General features: G+C 39.8%; 2 protein-coding genes across 4 annotated transcripts in view; one reads left to right on the plus strand and one right to left on the minus strand.

The window, feature by feature from the left end:
* CMSS1 (cms1 ribosomal small subunit homolog) overlaps positions 1–19398 on the minus strand; it is a 393986-nt gene that overhangs the window by 222660 nt on the left and 151928 nt on the right. Inside the window, exon 1 of one of the 2 annotated variants that reach the window (XM_070406095.1) lies at positions 2763–2843. The exons of the other annotated variant lie outside the window; for it this stretch is intronic. The gene's annotated coding sequence lies outside the window, so the exon portion shown is untranslated. Of the gene's footprint in view, positions 1–2762; positions 2844–19398 lie in introns of those variants that run through there. 2 annotated transcript variants of the gene reach the window in all.
* Positions 1–19398, plus strand: part of FILIP1L (filamin A interacting protein 1 like) — a 315401-nt gene that overhangs the window by 148777 nt on the left and 147226 nt on the right. The window lies entirely within an intron of this gene.

A 19398-nucleotide genomic window follows, 5' to 3' on the forward strand; every position in this document is an offset into this window, starting at 1 on the left:
GACATTCTCCATACAGCCTCCTTCATCCTGGAGGAGGCAATTTAACTTTACAACTTTCAAGAAACTTCCCATTAGAAGTGGTTTCAACTTTAGATTTATTGCATTTTCCAAGGTTACGTCATTTGGGCTACACATAATCCAGAGTCACTCAAAGGGGCCACACTGTAAACGTTACAATAAACATTAATGAATATCGTGCTGATAAAACCTGTAATGTGCACCCACGCACCCACACACAAAGGGACTTTTCACCTTATATGGTTAAAAAAAATCCACCCTTTTTACATTCCACTTTGTTCGTCTGCCAAACACACAGACTACATCTACTTTAAAAACACCAATTAAAAATATTAACAACACAAAAATATATAAACGGTGGTTCAGAGCCAAGGGCACATAAATTGACATGGATTCAGGCAGTAAGTAAACATAAAATGAGTAACAGAAACTACTACATCATACAAAAGGAAGCATGAACAATAGCCCTAAATGTGAAAGTGATCTTCACCCCTATCCCAATACTCCAACTCCCCCACCTTGAGGGCAATGATCAGGAGGTAGGCAAAATGGTTGAAAGATGGGAGGGATAGAGAAAGGAGCACAAGAATGATTTGGACAAGACCTCCAGGAGATGGGGAAGTGGAGAAGGCAATCTCATTCCACACTATAACCTCAGGAAGCCCTAAGGGCTTTCATACAGGGTGGGGCAAAAGTAGGTTTACAATTGTTCAGATGGGAAATAATACAATAATTAATACATAATAATACAAAAACAAACTGTGTTTTGCATACTCGCAGCTATAAACCTTCTTTTGCCACACCCTGTGCGCCTCACCAGAAATGGTACATCAACAAATGTTCAAAATCTCAAACACCGCCCTGGCTGGGTGGCTCAGTTGGTTGGAGTGTTGTAATGTGCACCAAAAAGCTGTGGGTTCGATTCCTGGTCAGGGTGTGTACCGGAGGCAACCAATAGATACTTCACTCCCATTTTGATGTTTCTCTCTCTCTCTCAAAATCAGTAATAATAATAAAAAATCCTCAGGTGAGGACTAAAAACAAAAAAATCTGGGCTGCATAACCGAGGAGCAGCTATGGAAAGAGGGCTGTGCTGGGAAGTACAGTCCTTAGATTAAAATTATTATTATCATCCATGTTCTGCCACTTTGCTTTCTAAGTCTTCACATCTATAAAATGGGGATCCTAAAACCTACCTCATAGCATGGTTGAGAGGAATAACTAAAACCAGGTGTGCAAAGGTGACTAAGCTAGCTGGAAAACCACCCAGAAACCCTCCAAGATTTTGTCTGTTCAGAGAGAAAAGAACTACTGCCCTTTGGTACCCAGCTGGTTGAGCTCCTACTATTTCCCTATGTTGAACTTAGCCCAGGTCATGGTGGAGCCCATCACTATGATATTGAGAGGCATGGTGCTGTATACCCTGTAGACAATTAATGTATGAAGGAAGGAGGGAGGCAAGAAAAGAAGAAAGGTGAAAGAAAGTCCCAGGTATAATGCTGATATTTCTTTTTGCAAGAGGGACAGACATGCTCCCTCCAAGCCATTACTCTGCACCTCCCGGGGGTAGTCTGAGTCTGGAGCTTGGAGTCTCAGCCAGAGAAACATGCTCATAATCTTACTGTTGGGCAATTCAAAAAAATTATAGTACCAGTAAAATTCTTTCCTTTAATTGTTCTCTACATAATTATCCCATACCCTTTGGGAGCTAATTTGATAGTTCACTGGAGACTCACTGTTGCTCTATCTTTGGAGTCTGTCAGAAGTAGTGTCCTCATTAGAACTAAATTTGTTTTTTTCCATCGCTAAAGCCTCTTTAGGGGCTGCTAAATTTTATTCTATGGATTACTGATTCACTTCAGTTTGCAGAAGAAATTTTACATGTAGAAAATCAAGGCTCAGGGAAGTCCAGAGAATTGATGCAAGACATGAAATGAATTAGAACCAGACAAAAATTAAGTAACTTAATTCCTCTTCATCTTTTTTATATTTATACAGAAACTAGAATATTTAAAGTTTGGGGAAAATGGGAACAGCCTGAACATTTATAGAATAATATTTTTTAAATATTATGATCATATCCTAACATGCTTTTTTAATTTTATTAGATTTATAACATACTTCAATAATTTATCTGATGGAAAAAATAAAGGAGCAAATGTTTATCAAAGCATGACTATCTGCTATGCTATTTATTACTCATAAGAACTCAGTGCTGCAGAGCTCATTATCCCCGTCTTACAGATTAAAAAAAAGACATGCTTAGAAACATCTGATGGCTTCCCACTGCCTTAAGCATAAAGTAAAAACAACTTAAGATGCTAGATGAGTGCCAATATGGCTCTCTCTCCAATTCATTCTGACTCCCCTGCCTCCACTACCATCCCTCCTTAGCCTTCTCCATGTATCACAAGCCTCCCCACCTCAGGCTCTAGCCCAATGATCTGCTCCGCAGTTCCCTGAACAAGCTCTGCTGGTTCCCACTTCTATGCCTCATAATGCCCTCTGCCCCCAGCTAGCTTCTTCCCCTGCATGAGCGCAGAGATTCAAACCAAGCTTCACTGCAAGCATTTTCTGAAATGCTATCTCAGCCTACTAATTGTGGACTCCCTTTGACCAGTTCCTCCTGCGAACCGCTCCTACCCTTTGGTGGCATATACAATATGACATAGTTCTTTCCTGGTTCACAACTTCTCCTTTCTTTGTGAGTTTTTAAAAGATAGGACTGAGTCCTAGGTAAACACCTTGCCTGCTGGGCCTCAGTAACGCTGTTTCTTCATGGTGGGTGTGACAAGAGCTCTAGTTCTGTCTCTTCATGGCTCTGCCTATATGGGGGCAATAAAAACAGACACTGGGTAGCTGATTATTTCCCCCTTTTGTTACTATTCCCTTAAATTCAAGTTTAAACTTCTTCATTCTATTTAAAAAAACAAACAAACACAAAGCCAAAATCATAGGGTATAGGAGCAAATGAGGTCAAAAGGCTCACTTTTGTAAGAGGAAGAAGAAGAGTGACAGGCACACTGACTACTATAGTAGCTTAACTTCCAGTCTGAGGACTGAACTGCTCTAGAGGTTCACAGGGGGCCCCAAAGGGGAGAAATTCCAATTACATATGCAGTGATTAAAAGCACTGCTTTGTTCTTTAAAAGATTTTTAATGATATTACCATATAGACACATAATCAGGATCTTGTGTGTATATATATGTAAATACATAAATTTTGTGTAATTTTTTTTAATGTCATAAGAATTGGTGAAAAACCAGAACATTCTGGCTCCAATCCTTAATTGGGCTGTCCTTTCTGCAAGTAGATACTTTCTGTTAGAATGTATGGAAATTGGAACTTTTAAGAATAGTCTGATATGCATACAATGCATGTGGTTCATTCACTACTTTTACTACTTCCCATACTTTCTTACTGGCTTGGCCTTTTGCTTGTACCAACATCTTAATGCCAAATCAGAACACCCTGAATAATGTTTTCAAGTCATTCCTCTACTTTATGTAATATCTTGTTGTATACCACATAAAAATAAACTTACAAACATAAACACAAGTACTTTTATTCTCATAGAGGGGAGTATGTTAAAGGAGGGAGAGGGGAGTGGAAAAGAGCACCAAGATTTTAGTCTGGATATCTGGGGAAAAGAGCATTATTACAGTCAGCTAGAAGCCTGGGCAGAAATATGAAGACTAAGGAGAGGTTCATGAATTTGGAAATTAGGAAGCCACTGGTGAAGGCAGAGACTGGACTACAAGTATGTGTGTGTGTGTGTGTGTGTGTGTGTGTGTGGCGGCGGGGGCGGGGGGGGAGGGGAGGAGGTGAGAGGAAGGGAGCTAGAGACTAACAGAATGAGTTCCAGCAATGTGAAGATGGGAGAGAAATTGACAGTTAAAAGTGGAACATGAGACAGAAGATTTTATTAGAAAAAAGGAAAACTGGGCATGTTATAAAGTGATATAAAAATAATTGGCAGTGAGAGAAAAGAAAACTATAGGTACACAACGGAAAGGAGGTATCTGATGGGGCAAGAATCCAGACATGCCTCTGATCTAAAGCTTAGATGAGGGGACAGACTTGGAAACCAAGTGGAAGATTCCTTTAAGATAGGGGGAGAAGAAAATGTGTGGAGAAGGGGAGAGGTTTAGGGGCAGAGGTGGGGAGGAGGACAGAATGGTCATCTGTGAAGGGTAAGAGTAGTGAGAGAGGGAGTGAGACGAGTGAGGAAGGCTTAAAATCATGGTTTAGAAGTGAGACAGATCCCAGCAACAAGGAATGAATAAAACTATTACTGACAGTAAGGGCCCATTTGAAGCTGGAAGTTTAAAAAGCATGCTCTTAAAGTTGGTCTGTTGGTTGGTCAGTGAACATTTACTGAGCACCTCCAAAGTTCCAGGCACTGTGCAGCCCTAGCCAGAAAGGACTCCAGGGTTCAATCAGGATGTCAGGTAAGTAAAGGACCATAAGGAAAAGGAGCAAACTCTATGTTACAGGTACACAGGATGCATGAGAGAGCGGAGGGATAGTTTTCTGGAGGAGCTGTTTAAATTATTAACAGTCCTGTCCGTAAACTGTGAGAATAGAGAATGGGCCATTGGAACTCCATCTCATTACACTCTCTAACATACACTAATGAGAAAGATATATAACCATATTCCATATGAAATCAAGTAAATGTACATAACAGCACTGGGGGATCTGGACCATCAATGCTTGGAGATGTAATTTTCATGATCACCAATGAGTTAGGCAGGTAAAACATAGTTCCACGAGAATATGATGGAAACAAACAATTCCACAATCTGTTCACAAGCAACAAAGTGTCTGGCAGTGGCTGTACATTGTTCAAGTCCTCAGGCATTACTGGAAAATATTCTGGGGATCTAGTTTCCTGATCCAACTCCGGGCACTAAATTCCGGTTTAATTATTACTTGTGTTCTGTTATCCTCTGGTGCCAAGCACAAAACAAATATTTTCCTAAATGCCTTTGCTAAAAAAACCAATGATCTGGGTTTTGTTTCCATTTTAAAAATGCTGTAGGTGTCTTATCTTTCTATGAGAAACAAATATTACAAAGGACTCAATGTTTATACTTCTTGTCATTTACAACTCTGAAAATCAACGTCTGCACTCAGCTTTACTAATGGGCTCCGTTCTGTCCTCTGAGAGCACACCACTTCATTACTGCAGAGAGGACTTGAATTCTGAACTTAGATTTCTTAACAGGAAACACTCCATCACTAGAAAGTTACAGACACAGAACTGGAAGGACCTTGAAATCACCTGCGTAATGGTTTACGTAATGAAGGGCAAATAACCCATTACTCGATCTAACTTTTTGTTTTAAGTAAGAGAAGACACCCTTTCATTTTTACCACTAATATAACAAAATCTTTATAATAGTGAAATAGATAGTGGAAAAGCATGATTTTTCTATTCAAAGCGATTTTGCCATTTCTGTTCTACACTCACTATAGTAATATTTATTGAGGGCTTATTACATTCCAGGCACTGTGCTAAGCACTTTATGAGGATTGTCTCATTTTGTCCTTACAATAATCCTAAGAGACTGGTGACATTATTATTTTATGATGAGGAAATTGGGGCTTAGAGAAGCTGGGAGCCAAGTAGAGCTTTACTTAGTTCCTGGTGTAATCTTGCCATTAACTGATGTGTGACAATCATCGAGTTACCTAGTCTCACATGCCTTTGTGTAAACTGGGAATAATTATGATACCTACCTCAGAAGGTAGATAGAAAGATTATGTGAGATACGGGCTCAGCGCACAACTGCCATGAATCTTTTTTCTTCTTGGGACTAGAGTAGGTAGAAGAAAGAACCTGGGCTGTAAAATTAGATGACCTGGGCTCAAAGCCCAGCTCTGCTGCTTGTTAGCTGTGACACTGAGCCTGGGTTTCCTCACCTATCAAAAGTGAAGACCAGCCCTAACCAGTTTGGCTCAGTAGACAGAGCGTCGGCCTGCGGACTCAAGGGTCCCAGGTTCGATTCCGGCCAAGGGCATGTACCTTAGTTGCGGGCACATACCTAGTAGGGAGTATGCAGAAGGCAGCTGATCGATGTTTCTCTCTCATCGATGTTTCTAACTTTCTATCCCTCTCCCTTCCTCTCTGTAAAAAAAAAAAATCAATAATATATATATATTTTTAAAAAGTGAAGACCAATACTTATACCTCACAGAGTTACTGAAGGATGAAGTGAGAGGACTCCTCAGGAAGAGCTTCCTACAAACCATCTCCTTTTCTTCTCCTGTTTTCTCTTAAGAGTACAATAAAAAATAAGGAACAGGACCTCTTAGAAGACTGCAGGGAGGTTTAGGAGACCTACTGTGTGGGGAAGGAGGCACTGGTTAACTACAGAGGAGGGCAGTGTGGGAAATATGCCTTGTTGCCTTCTGATTTCAGCATGGGCAGATGATTTGGGCATCTAGGGAAAGACAGGAGTTTCCATAAAAGGGTATAAATGACTAGTTAATTGCTCATTAACTGTGTGAGGCAGTTCTCTATCAATATCAAACTGAATTCCCAGGAAGCTTATGTCTGTGATTTCATATCCATGAAAAGCACCATCCAACAGGAATGATGAGTAAGAAGTGTTTCAAAGATACTTATAGCACCTTCCTATGAGCAAGACAATGTGGACAGCCCTTACAAAGATACTAATACAGTCACTTTAAAAGAGACTGGATGGATTTTTATTTTTTTAATGTAGAGATTTAGGACTCTGTTCAAAGGTAAAATGGTCCATTCTATCATGAAATAGAGACAGATAACTAGGACACAATTTTCATACAATTCCAACTCGGACAAAAGGATGTAAAGGCATCTGTACCTCAAAATAACCCTCTCCTAACCTCTGCAGCAAAAACATTATTTCAAACCTTAAAACCTCACTGGTTACCTGCTTTCTCAACCCATGAAGAATCTCAAAGTAAAAACTAGAAATAAGGGAGAAGGTAAAGGCCAGCAAGGAGCAAATAAATGGCTGGCTATAATTTGACAGAGGAGAGAAAAAACAAAATACAAATATATATTATTATATAACTAGTGGCCCAGTGAATAAATTTGTGCATCTTGAAATGCTGCATGGCCCATCCTCCGCGACCCCACCTGGCCCCTCCTGCTGCGGCCCCTGGTCCCCTGTCTGCCAGCAGCCCACTCCCGCTGCCAGCTGCCACCACTGCTCCCACGCACTGATGGTACGGGCCCTGCTCACACCAGCTGACGGTGGCTGCTGCCCCGATTGCCCCTCAGGAACAGGGGGAGGTGGAGAAGCCCTCAGGGGTGATCAGGACCAGCAGCTGCTGCTCGCACTGCTGATGGCGCTGAGTGATCAGGACCGGCACCGGGTGCAAGCGGCGGCTCCGGCGCTGGCTGTGGGTGTGAGCAGGGCTGGTGCTAGCAGTGGGTGTGAGCTGCAGCTCTGGCGCCGGGTGTGAGCTGCGGCTCGGGTGCCAGGCGCAGGGCTAGACCACAGCACACGGGAGCAAAGAATTTTCAGTAACCACCAGAGGTTTGCCCTGATGACAGTGACTGGCGCTCCCCCTTGGTCTGGCGTCCTGCTCACCTGCTCCACCATTCTGCCACGGCGACGCCAGCCATGTTCCGCACATGCCCCCTGGTGATCAGCACACATCATAGCGACCAATTGTACGGTTGTTCTATTTGCATATTGGCCTTTTATTATATAGGATACCCCAAATACTGGTCATGGAAATAACAATGAACTTAAAGCAAGGAAGTATGAAGTTACCTTTAAAAATATCCAAACATTCTTCTTTATTTTTTAAAAAGACCTGGCAATTCACAGGGAAAACAGTTGTTGGAAAATTCACCTTCACAGACAACCTGGTTCAATAAACTGTTATTGAACTCAATAAAATGTTATTCTGGAGTTTTCCCAACCTTATCTACAATTCTATTGCCTATTTTAGGAATACACTTCAATAGTGCTCATTGTCACCACACAGCAGAAAAGCAATTCAAAATATAAAGATTAACATCCTCAACCACCTCAACTGATTCAAATGAAATACTTGAGAAAAAATTTCTTAAATATCCTCTTAGGAATGAGCAACTTAATTAATGAGCAATTTCATTTAAAAAACCTAAGTGTTTGTTTTCTTCCTTCGTCACTCAAAGAAGTAAATACAGACATTATAAGAAAATCTGGTTCGGAAAAGGAAATTTGTGCTTCTTTATAGCTCTCTCTATGCATATGTATTTAAAAGCTGTGTATCTACTTCTACATGAACTGTAGCACAGTGTTTTCTAGCACAGAAAGCTTAATACAATGAGAATATAAATGATCCATTCCATGTGGCTCCTATTCCACAATGACTAAACCAACCATGAATGAACTCAACGCAGATCCTGAATTCTTTTACACAGGTTCTCAGAGTTGGAAGTTTCTGAGCTGGGGTAGGACCAGCCAGAAAATTATTTTGTATTTATTTATTTATTTGAACAGGCAAAATGACCGCTGAAGAACAGCTGAGGAAAATGTTCAAATTCTACAGTGCAAAACTATAATTTGCTCATTATGAAAATACTTTGAACATCTAGTTAATGCCAAAAATAATTCCACTGAAAGTGCCCTAGTTAGATTTAAGGATACAAATTTTGTAATCAGAGATTATATCAGATCTTAAGTAGGAACTGCCCCTCATTCCCTTTATATCAATGAAGAAAGCACATCCACAGGAGACTGTGGTCTATGTAACCTCAAGCTCTCATAGTCTCAGTTGGTGCCTGTGCCACATTTATATCTTGTATTTAACAGCTGCAAAGCTGGCCCCATATTCTCCTGCAATATATAATGATTTTGTGAACAAATTTCATCTAAAGGGGTGAAGAATCACTCTTTTCTTTAGACTGACGTATTTCCACGTTCCTTCACAATGGCTTCAAAGCATCATCTAAGGCAGGGCTCAGCAAAATATGGCTGTTTTGGTAAAGAAGGATGTATTGGAACACAGCCATGGCCATTCACTTGTGCATTGTTCTATGGCTACTTCTTGGCAAGACAGAACTGAGGAGTGGTGAAGGAACTACAAGGCCTGCAAAGCCTAAAATATTTACTATTTGGACCTTTACAGAAAAAGAATTGCTGGCCCCGGATCTAAGGGAACCTGTTGGACCAATTAGTCACTGGAATGTCATTAGGAAAGAGATATCATGTAGCCAAGGTCAACATGATGGTGGGAGAGGTAGTCAGGCAGAAACAGTGCCACACAAGCACTTGCCTCATTGCTTTTCCCCCATTGTTATCTAATATCCAACAGCTCTGTAAATATACCAACTCTGCTAGATTAAGTAAATAAGAATTTTGTCAGGAAGACTGGACTAAAACAAAATCTGGTCATCTGATGATGAAATAAAGTCATTTCATTCACTAGGCTGAATATACACTCTGTGCAAAGTACCAGAGACATAATGGTGAACAAACAGACTATATTTGCACTTGTGGATCTAATAGTTGAGTGGAGGAGGCTGAAATTCTTTAGGTAATACAGATAGATAGATAGATAGATAGATAGATAGATAGATAGATAGATGTATGTATAAAATTGCTACTATAATTGATTTAAGAAAGAGGTCATGGTACCACTAAAGTGTATAATGGGGTTATGACCTGAACAAAAACGTCATGGAGGACTTCTCAAGGAAGTATCACTAGAGCTGAGAGTAGAGGCTGAGTGGGAGGATTTAACCTGAAGAGCAGAGAAAAACTATTGAAGCATAGGGCACAATAGAGCAAAGGCCTAGGAGTAAAAGGGAGAAAGTGAGTGTAAGCTAGGAAAAGAAGGCCAGCACATTTGGAGCAGAAGAGTGAAGAAGGGAGGGGTATGAGGTGAAATGTGGGCCAGATCAAGCAGGGCCCTGGAAGTGCTATACACAAGTCTTGAGTTACTCTCAAGACAGAGTTAAACCTAGTAATTTCTGCCTGGCAGTCTTTTCCCCTTGACCCACTACTGTCTTCAAGATCAGTTACTGTTTTTCCCCTTCCCTTTCCTTCCCCACTCTTTTCTCCTTTCTCCCCTCCCCTCCCCTTCCTTCCCATCTTTTAAAAACTGTGGACCAAAATCAAGCTCTATTTTGAATATTCATGCAAAATCTTCATCATATTCAGTGAGCAAAAAATAAAGAAAACAAGATAATAAAGAATTTACTTGTACATTTTAAGTTAAAACAATGTTATGTCACTCTACCTTTAACTTGGGAAAAATAAGTTGAAAAGCAAAAAACAACAAAAAAGAATTTACTAAGTAGCTTTTTGTGAATGGATTAAACATGTATAAAGAAAATTATGTGGGCTGCCTCCATCCCTCTTTCTGTCTGAAGAGGTGAGTGGGAAGCAATATTCACAGAGTCATGGGCTGCTTCCTACTAGCAACAGCACAATTTTAAACTTCAATTACACTATTTCATGGCTAGCATTTTTCGGCTAAAAGACAAGGAAAAGCATCAGGGGAGACTAGTGAAAAGAGTAGGTAATACAGAAAAGTGAAAATCCCAGGAACAGTACATGTGAACCATAGCTTAGCCACTTATTAACTGTGTGAGGTTGGGCAAGTTACTTAAATTTTTTTAGCTCTGGTTTCTTCGTTTGTAAAAATGAGTATAAGTAGGTGTCCATCACAGGGTTGTTAAGAGGATTATAAAAGACAATGTAAAAGTTTCTAACATCTAATAGGAGATCTGATATTGTTTTCTTCTTTTCCCAATAGCATAATCTATTTCTGATATATATAGACTGGGGCAAGTAGGAATAGAAGATATAAATAAGGAAGTTAAAGTGAAAAAGTTTTATCTGCAATTAGAGTAGGTGGCTCCTTGTTAGAGTATAGTACTTTGTAAATTTTATGACTTTTGTTCTCTAACCTAATGAGTCAAAATATTAATACCTTTAAATGACCTTATCTCCAACCCTCCTAAGGAGGTAACAAAAACACATAAAGCAAAGGCAGAGATGTACCTTTGATTATGGAATTAAGTTATTCTGAATAATATTTAATGACCTATTTGAGAATATTTATAAATTTAAAAATGACAAACCTTAGCCTGACACCTCCCCCTCTTCCCAACATGCATGCTTGTACTGCATACCAGCTGCTAAGAATGTCCTTAGTAATCACTGTGATTGGCTTTAAGGTAAAGATTAGCAATATCAGTAGAAATAATTATTTCTACATATGAAATCAGCCTTACTCTAATTCTCAAAACTCAGAAGAACTAAAAAGTAAAAATTATACTTTAGAGATAGATGGCTTGAACCACTACAAATGTTTAATTGTGCACCTCTGGTCATCTTTTAAGTGTGTTATACCTTTTTGATTGGGAAATACTAATGTAAACACCATGCTCTTCCATATACCTTTTAGGAAAACATTAAGTATTTTGAAATGTAGCCAGGTTAGTGTTCTGATAAGGAGCTTAAGGTTGCAATTGAATTGTTTGTTTTCCCTTCTTTCAACTGAGGAAAGGCACTGAGAGAAGAGTGGCCTCCTTAAGGTGGTATTATAGATGGAAGCATAGACAGTCATGGATTCCTGGCTTCCTGAAGTGAAGAATTGAACTGTGCTACACAACTGAGCATTCAGATAAAGTTGAAGGACAAATATCTAAAGCATACTTAAATATTTAAGCAAGAAGACAGCTGCCAAGTATGGAAGATTTTATTTAAAGTCATTTTATTAAAAACAAACAAACTGAACAGTACAGATACATCAAAATAGAATGTGGGGGGACAGCCTATGGTTTCTTCAGCATTTTAGAACCAGCAGCCTCCAATGACAAAATTTTCTTAGGTTATGCCCTTAATGATAAATCACTCTGGCCTGTTTGCTCATTGGCCATGTGAAAGTTCCCTGCTTAACTCTGAAATTTATTCACCATAATTTATATTATCAAGTGGCATTAAACTAATAACAGTGTCATGGGAGATAACATGGATTAAGCATTCTGAACACATCTTGAAAGAATCTGCCACGTTTTTAAGAGCATGCAGTTATTAAAAATGAGCACTTAGAGAGGTTGTACAAAGAGGGTGCTAGCCCCTTTCCGGTGCCCGCTGAGAAAGAGCTAGTTGGGCAGACCTATCTCCAAGCTCTTCCAACTCTGATGATATTTTATGATGTGGAGACTCTTTTCTAAGCCAATTTGGTCCTTCTCTGCACATCCTAAGTCACATAACAATTTAATATTTGGTACATTGCTTGGTAACCATGTTTTACTATCTTTTGGTAACAAAGGACTATTATAATGGTGATACATTCTAGAGATTAGAAACAATGCTGTAGCTTTTTTTAAAAAAAGTATTTCTTATTTTACCACCAGCAATGTTGATATAGCTTTTCACTTTTAAAGAAATATACTCAAGTCCAATTTCCATCTTTTGAATTCAAATCTACATAATGAAGTAATCTGTAAATATAATAGCAGCCTCTTCCATGAAAGGAAAACATTTGTGAAAATAAACATTCTTCCACTGTTAAAGATGAATTACTTGGATGCGTATTCCAATTCTCATTTCATTTCCAAATTCTCAACTTTCAGGGCCTGAAAAGGTGGTACAGTGATCTAACAATATATAGTGATTGCTATATTTATATTTTTTTACTTTATAAAAGTTTTCAAGACAATTTCATATTTTTAATTTGGTAAAGGGGAAAGAATTTAGAAGGGAGGCAGAGTAATGATTATGAGTTGTGATTAAATTCTGCAGAAGCCAAAATCACTACTTTAAAACAACATGTTAGGTATGTTTCTGAGCCAAGGGCAGTTCTTGTAGCTGCCAGCCAGTTTCAGAAAGTCCAGATAAGTGGTCAAGGTTCCTTATTAGCTCTAGATCCTTTCTGATCCACAGGGTACAGGCCTCTAAGGTGAAAGCAAAGGGAGGGATAAAGGAAAGACACAAAAGAGGATGCTAAACGAAATATCCAGATATAGGAAATGGTCTTTTAATAGGGGTTATAATTAATAATGTCATATAATGAAATATTATGCAGCCATTGAAACTTGTGGCATGGAAGAATAATGATAATGGTTAATGTTCCCAAAACAGCATGCACATTATAACAGACACAGAAGAGAAGAAAGCCTGGAAGAAACAAAAAGATACAGAGTAGAAATCTCAGCATGGTTGGATTAAAGATAATTTTTAAAATTCTTTATGCTTGCTTCCCCATTTTTATTGTTTAACACATATTACTTTTTAATTAGGATTTTTTTTTATTTAAAAAAAGGGAAATGTTGACAGAAAAGGTAAAAGAAAGCAATACCAATAAAACACTCACAGCAGAAGGCAGGCAAGTATTAGCACCTGTGCAATGAATGTGCACCCCTCAGATGGAGAAAGTGAATATGCTTGGCAATTTGATGCTGTGTTATAGAGCCAGCAAATTTCTATTTTAAAAACTGTAGCCAACATGCTAGAAGAAGCGTATCTACTAACGGCTAAAAGTAAGAATATTTTGGACCCAGGCCCCAGCATATAGCCACCACCAGGTTAAACTGCAATCATTTTTCACCTGAAAGTAATTAGGGTGTGTACAGTAACTTGTACTGAAGAGAGTAAGGGTGGATGCACGAGGTCTCTTATGACACTAGAAAAAAGAATGCATCCTTTAGTTTTTAAGGTCAACAGTCTGCAAGGCCAAATGTCTTCAGCCCACTCCTCAGCTGCAACTGCAACCATTAGGGAATTCTGATCCAGACATGAAACCACGTGGATCAGGAAAGAGCAATGAAAGGTTCAATAACAAGGAAACAGGAGCCTTGTGTTTAACTGCTGCAACAAAGACCTTCAGACACTGTTTATCCATCCTTTCCAGGATGAGAACTCCTTTTCCATAACAAAAAGTTTCCCAATTCCCCATTGATGGTAGCTGTAGATTTTCCTATTCATGGACTGAAAACAGATATAAACCACAAAAGCCTACAGCAAATTCAGAAAACACATGAATGGTTTCGATGGTATCAAACACAATAGCATCCATAGCTATTCTGGAGACATATTACATGCATTCTTAGTTTCTCATAATGCTTTTGGAATACGAATGGGAAGGCCCCTTGACAACTATAAAAGTTCCCAGGGGTTCCCGTTCACAGGTGGAGAAGGACTACTACAAATCATGTATTAAGTAATGGACCAAGGCCATAATCTCAAGAATGTTCTCTCTCCAGTGGTTATCAATAGAAATACAGCTATCAACCATCTGCATGCACACACTCATGAAAGAAATACACAATTTTATGGTGAGGTGCTAGGCAGAGGAAATGAAAACATCCATGAAGTCACACGCTGAGGACACCAAAGTGTGTGTGGCACTTTTGGGCCAGAGGCTTTTTTCTGTTGGCTCTGTGACAGAGGTTTAGCATTGGAGGTAGGGACATGAGAACCTCAACAGGGGAGTTTCTTTTCTAAAAACTAAGGGATAACGTTGCCTTTATAAAGCCTTCCTGTGTCAACAGGCTGCCCGCTCCAAACCCCAGCAAAAACAGGGGTGGCCTCTAAATGCCAAAAGAATAATTTTTCTGAGCTTTGCATGCTAAAATTGACTTGGCAAGCTCTCCACCTTACAAAGAACAAAAAGAGCTTAGTTTAGTCTGTGTGTAAATGCTTCACAATCATTAACAAAATATCCAAAGCAACATGCTCAAGGGAGGGTAATGATTCTTTGTTCCTCCCCCTACCCCCCTTAATTGTAAGCTTCTGACATCCATTTATTTACTTATGGCTCCTAGCAGCCGCTGTCACCCTCCCTGGTCAACATGCACTCTTGGCTGCTTTAGGCGCTTTCTAACAAAGGGCTACATGGAACCACACACAATGGGTAGAACCCCATAGCTCAATCTCTCTCAGTCCAATGGACTCTGGAGGTTCAGATCTATTCAACAGGACTGGGAAGGGTCTCCCCTAATTAAAGAGCACTGGAAACATACTCCTCATAGAGCTCAATGGTCCTAAGAGCCTCAGAAAGGGCTTGGTCCACCCTTCATAGAGGAGGATATAAGGAGAGCCCTGATAACAGTTTGACTCAAACTCATAGGGCAGTGATGGTGAACCTATGACACGTGTGTCAGAGGTGACACGCGAACTCATTTTTTTTGGTTGATTTTTCTTTGTTAAATGGCATTTATATATATAACATAAATATCAAAAATATAAATCTTTGTTTTACTATGGTTGCAAATATCAAAAAATTTCTATATGTGACATGGCACCAGAGTTAAGTTAGGGTTTTTCAAAATGCTGACACACCGAGCTCAAAAGGTTTGCCATCACTGTCATAGGGTCTAGCCAGAGCCACATTACCTGAGGCCAGTGTTCACCCTGCTGCATGTGGCTTTCTTAATGCTTTATGATGCTCCTTGATGCTTTTTGACTTAAGCAGACCTACTGCTTTATAACAACTCCCTCCCTACCATCTAGAATGAGTTGAACAGTGGAGAGCAGTGAAAGAGCATAACCTAATTCACACTGTGCCTTAATTATAGATTTGATCAAGTCTAGAGATTCTTTCTCCCTGGTTCTGTCTATGTTCTCTTCTCCTTTCACCACTTAATAATCAGGTCTTTCGTGAAAGGATACTAGCCTTTTCAATTTTTCTGATGGAAGTCAAAGCTGTACCATGAGTGTTGAGATGTCTCTTCCATCTTTAAACAGATCATTATTCCTAATGAGAACTTAGGCAACAGAATGCAGGCTTGTGAAGTCTGGGTGGGCTCTGAAGCCAGTTGGAATTCCTGCTCTGCCACTTACCATTTCTTTGGCGTGGGCCAAATAGACTAGAACTCTTTCAATATTGATTTTCCATAAAGTACAAATTAACAGTATTTGCCTGATAAAGTTGTTTTCAGTATCAAAAGGAATAGTGCATGTAATGTGCCTTAGCAAACAGTACCTGATCAGGAAGACAGTAAGTTGTATGTCACTGTTGTGACAGAGAAGATTTTAAAAGTCTTGGTGGGAGAGGCATGCTAGCTACAGCCTGGGTGAGTTAACCCTTTTGAACCACCAGGCTTAGTCATCTTGTTCAGAACAGTTATGGCCAGTTTGAACCAAGAGGTCAATCATTTCATGTTAAGTTCCTCCAAATTGGCAGTTTCCTATCACCTCTCTGCTAAACAATCAGGTTTGTAGCAAAATTCCAAAGTCTTCAACATGCCAATCTCCGTGTTGGCAAGGCACAAAATAACACTCTGAAAATACAGGTTTAGCACTCACTGTAAGAACTCCATTCTTCAGCGATATAAGGCTGAGTAATATACTCTCCTCATGATGCTAAAAGGCAAAGTCCTTTAGTTATTTTCTTATCTCATTTGATGTCCCAAGAGGGAAGGCATGTCTGATGAATCAAGAGATAAAACTGTATCATTATATCTTCACCAGATGAGTTACATGTTCCTGTCACTTGCCAGGCACCGGCACAGCATTTTTATACATATGATCTTGAAGCCTCTCAACAATTATGCAAGACATTGAGTCCCGAAGAAATGAAGTAACTTGCCCAAAACTCGACAGCAAGCAGTGATGGAGGCAGAGTTGTAACTCGGCCTGGCCAGCTCTGGAGCTTACACTCTTTCAACCCTGCCATATATCATGTCATGCTGTTTCCTACTTTGCTGCTTACATTGGGATTCTAGAAAAACAATCAGAAGTTTCAGGACACCAAAATTTTGACATGTAACTAATGTAAATGAAATATTAAAAGCAAAGCCCTAAGTTATAAATCCAAATGTGTCATTTTGTCAAAAGTTTTCCCTTATGAAGTTTATAGCTGACACATTTTGGAAATATCTTCAAAGCCCCTTCAAGGCTACATTCAAAAGCCAATCCCATTATTTTAAGGTCACAATTGGTTCTTTGACCAAAACCAATATTAGCGGACCCAAACTCTAACTTGATTCACTAGATTTGGTTCCAAGGAACTTTTCCCTGTTGTCAGAAGTCAAATTCACTTTCAATGGACCAAATTTTGTCACGGCTGAGGGATAGTCCAAAAGCAGAAAACTCTGAGAGTGGAGCTCCATAACTGTTCTTAGTGACAATGCTGTTAAAATGAGGTCAAAGCAGCTCTCTGCTCCTTGAAATCATTTTCTATCTTGGCTCCAGAGACACAGCTCAGTCATATGCTTCTATGTCTCTGCTGGACACCCAAGCATTGGTGGCCCTCCTTCTTCTTTTCTCTACCTCACTCCTTCTCCTTTTTCTTTTTTTTTTTTAAGAGTCTTACTTCTTAAAATGCTTCTGTACCCAATACTGTCATTTTAAATCTTTTATTATCACCATTTCTAAATATACAGAAAGTAAAAAAAGAAAAAGATAAGAATACAACAAAGCCTGTGTACCCATCACCCACCTTCAACAACCCTCAGTACTTTGTCATACTTGTTTCTCTTTTACCTTCTGCATTTATTTTTTTCTGAAATATTTAAAAGTAAAGCCTGGCCCTGGCTGGTATGGCTCAGTTGGTTCGAGCATTGACCTTCCCACTGGAAAGTCATAGGTTCAATTCCCAGTCAGGGAATTGTATCTAAGGTTCTGGGTTCAATCTTCAGTCAGGGAGCATATGGGAGGCAACCGATTGATGTATCTCTCACATCAATGTTTCTCTTTCTCTCTCTTTCTCCCTCTCTAAAATCAATATAAACAAAATCTATCTATATAAAAGCCTAAGTGACCGTCGCAACTGAACGGACGACCAAACAGGCTGTGTGGGGCGACCAGGCTGGCAGGGGGGTTAGTGAGGGATGACCAAATGACTGAGCAGCAAGCTGCATGCGGCGACCAGGCCAGTAGGGGGGTTAGTGAAGGGCGACCAAATGAAAGAACAGCAGGCTGTGTGGAGCAACCAGGCCGGCAGGGGGGCAGTTGGGGGCAACCAGTCCAGGGGGGTGGGGTAGTTGGTGGCAATCAGGCTGGCAGGCAGAGGCAGTTAGGGGTGATCAGGCCAACAGGAAGGCAGTGAGGGGCGATCAGGCTGGCAGGCAGAGGCGGTCAGGGGTGATCAGGCTGGCAGGAGGGCCAGTTAGGGGTGATCAGACAGGCAGGCAGGTGAGCAGTTAGGAGTCAGTGGTCCTGGATTGTGAGAGGAATGTCTGATTGCCAGTTTAAACCGGTAGTCGGACATCCCATGAGGGGTCCTAATTGGAGAGGGTGCAGGCTGGGCTGAGGGGACACCCCCCCCACCCCTGCACAAATTTCATGCACCGGGCCTCTAGTAAATAAATAAAAGTAAAGCCTGGAACATCACGTCATTTTGCACTTAGATACTTCATTATATATCTAGAAAAATGAAAAGAACATTTTCTCACATAAATGCAATGCTATTAACATGTCTAACAAAATGAACAATAACTTCTTACTATCATCTAATACAGCAGTCGCCAATCGGTGGTCTGTGGACCGCTGGTGGTCTGTGAGGTCCAAAAGGCTGGTGACCACTGCTCCAATACATAGTCCACATTTAAATTTCCTTGGTCGTCTTTTCTCACAGTCCGTGAACAATCAACTACTACTACCAAGGCAACTTTCTATGGCCTTGTTGATGACTGTCAATGCTTTCTCTTACTTGTCATTTTCTCTCCTCTAGAAAGGGCCCCAAAATGTGAAAGCAATGTGACTGAATCAATTAGCTTAATATTTTCAATTTTTCTTTACTCATTATATATTGAGAATGTTTCCCCATATTATTAAATATTCTTTGAATACTTGACTTTTACTTGCTGCCTATTTGGCCAGTATATAGATAGTCCATGATTAATTTAATTATTTCTCATTATTTGTTGGACACTTGTTGTTTCATCTTGATTATTACAAACAATCCTGTGATGAATAGACTTAACTGTGCCCATGGTGTCCTTTCTATCCTCATCTTTCACCAATGAATACCTCCTTTGCTTCAGCTATAGGAATGATTTATATTCACTATACTGTGTTTTTCATCTACCTGTGATCTTATCCTCCAAGGCCCTACTTATCTTTGAGATGCTTTCACTAATCCCTTTGGCAAAGTCGGTCATTTTATTTCAAATGCTCCCAAAGTACTTTGCATATTGGACATTTTTAATAATGTTTACTGGTACTTAGTCATGAGCTTCTATTTCTACCACACTAAGTTGTGAGTTTCCTAACACCTCAGTTTTTTCATCTGTAAAATAAGGAGAATAATACCAACTCCATATGTCTGAAGTGGACAAAAAAGATGTGAAGAATATAAAGTATGAATCATATTATCTGACAGATAACTGAAGCTTTACTAAAGTTAGTTTCCTTCTTTTTCTCTGTCAGACTAGACTTATATGGCTGGGAGGCAAGGAGTTAAATTTTCCCCAGTTAAACTGAGTATCA

The sequence above is a fragment of the Myotis yumanensis genome, unplaced genomic scaffold (genome assembly GCF_028538775.1).
Source record: "Myotis yumanensis isolate MYYU_CA2020_CCGP unplaced genomic scaffold, mMyoYum1.0.hap1 SCAF_2, whole genome shotgun sequence".
NCBI lineage: Eukaryota > Metazoa > Chordata > Mammalia > Chiroptera > Vespertilionidae > Myotis > Myotis yumanensis.